Here is a 2,538-nt window from a genome sequence, read left to right on the forward strand (position 1 = left end):
ATTTTTTTATCGTACATCTTATGTTACCTACATACACTAAAGTAAGGACTACTTAATTCTAACGAGAATCAGATTAAATAGGTCGATCAAAAATCAATTTAGGAGTTGTATTATGGATAAAATCTCTTCATTCTTTCATAGAATGATACAAAGCAAGGCTGCAGGGTTTAGGTCAAAAATAAACATTAGGTAAGGTAGGTATCCAATAAATATTTATCTATCGATAATTTTATGGTATATTCGGGCGTCCTTTGCTTAAAAAAAAAAAAAAGAGTAACAAAAGGAATAAAAAATCTTCCTATTCCCGCTTCTTCTATTCAGGACATCATTCCCGTACTCTTTCTTTTTTAAGGAAAAAAGGGCTATAGTATCTCGTATTTTTAATGCTCTCTAATTCTACCAGAATTCCTATAAGAATTTGTTAGGAGTAAATTCCTTGAACTGATTGATCCATGGCCTTAGGGCGGAATCCCTTTTTGACTCTGTACCCTTGATTCCACTATGATTATTGATCAATAGTAGAATAATCCCTTCATAGAAATAGGAGACATAATTTAGATGGATATAGTAAGTCTCGCTTGGGCTGCTTTAATGGTAGTCTTTACATTTTCTCTTTCACTAGTAGTATGGGGAAGGAGTGGACTCTAGGGATACTACTAATTGATTAAGTAATCAAATTGTTGTATCAATTCTTTTCTTTAATGGATCATTTTGCATTAATCATTTTGTCAAACGTTATTCTTTAATCTTTTTCTTTAGTTTTGTTTCACTCCTGTAAGAAACTCTTGTATTGTAAGTTGTAATGTAAGAAAGAGCCATTATACCAATTCAGAATTTCTACTAGAAATGACGAATGGTTAAAAAAAGTTCTATACATAAGAAAATTAGACTTTCTTCCACGGAACTATTCACGGCATATCACACATTTTCCATTTCCTTTTACTTTTTACTATAGTCTATTCTTCATATTATTTTTCTTTCCTTCCATGGATTCTTTGGTCAAGAATTGTCTTAGATTTTTTTATTTTGACCTGATTGAAATTAAGTGGATGCAATGAAAAAAGAAATTGAATTAGACTACTTAACTATTTCAATCTACTAATCTATTCTATGTAGATTCAAAGATAATATAATAGAAAGAATCTAAAGTGTCGTAGAAAAAACTATATGTAGTTCTTTCTACCACACTTTAAGATTCCAACCAGATCCTTTCATTTAAGACTTGGATTTTTTTTATTTAATCCCTTTTTAATTTCTTCAATGATTAATTGGAATTCCAATTAATTATTTTGGCTGACTGTTTTTACATAAATAATAAGTAAAAAAGAAGTAGGAACTAGAATGAACAGTGCAGTAGCAATAAATGCGAGAATATTGACTTCCATAACCTCTTTATTTTTTATTTTCACAATAACTCGGGATGTAATCCCATGGAGAGGAAAAAGGGGTATCTTGTAAATTCAAGGGTAGGGCTTGCATTCTGATAATACTGAATCAATTCAATATTATGAATATCGGATCTATCAAATCAATTCATGGATGAGAGTTATATTTCACGGATGAGAGTTATATAGTATAACATAGGAAGATCCTCTATCCACACTAAGACCAAAATGGGTTTTTTGATTGGATTAGGAATTCCCTCTTTTTTAATCCTTTTCTACTTTTTCTTTTCTATATCTCTAACCCACGAGCTTTCTTAATCTTATACTTTCTTAATCTTATACAATTTCCCTTCCTTTTTCTTATAGTTATACATACAATTATGTATGTATTATATGACCAACTTTCACTTTCTATGGGTCACATAGACATCCAAATAAGCAGTAGAAGTGAGATGGGGAAAAGAGGTCTGAAATAAAAAGGGAATACGATTTATGTATGGATTCCGGTAAAATACCGGTACTCTATTCCATAAGAGTGGAATAGGAAATTAAGATGAGGATGGTATCATCATAAAGAAAGATAGAGTAATATAATATCCTAAATTCTACTAATCCACATATCGTATGTGTGTCTTTCTTTATCGATTGGGAGTAGTGAAAAAAAAATTCCTATATGCCCTCCCTCCCTCTTTAATGAGAGATGCAAAATAAAAAAGTGAAGTAAGGGTGCCCTGTGGGTATTTGATCTTGCTCCCTGCCCCTTTTTTTCATGGAAAAAGGAAATATCAATTTCTCCATTCATTGAACCCTAGTTCGGGACTGACGGGGCTCGAACCCGCAGCTTCCGCCTTGACAGGGCGGTGCTCTGACCAATTGAACTACAATCCCCGCGGGGTGTATGGCATACCCATTCTTAAATAGAACCATAAGAAGATTCGATTCGTCTTTCGTACTCTAAGAAATAGACGAATCATATACTACATACCCACATATTATATTATACGTGGGTATAGTGAGAGTGACATAACTAGTATGTCGTGATTTTTTATCACTAAAAATGGATAATAATCCAGCCTTCAATAAGAAAAACTCTTTTGTTTGTAAGAAAGGAATGAGAGAGATATGGATTAGAAAAAAAAATTTCCCTTTTTTC

Source organism: Triticum urartu, unplaced genomic scaffold, assembly GCF_056163025.1.
Source record: "Triticum urartu cultivar PI428250 unplaced genomic scaffold, HENAU_Tu73 scaffold1, whole genome shotgun sequence".
In the NCBI taxonomy this organism is placed as follows: Eukaryota; Viridiplantae; Streptophyta; class Magnoliopsida; order Poales; family Poaceae; genus Triticum; species Triticum urartu.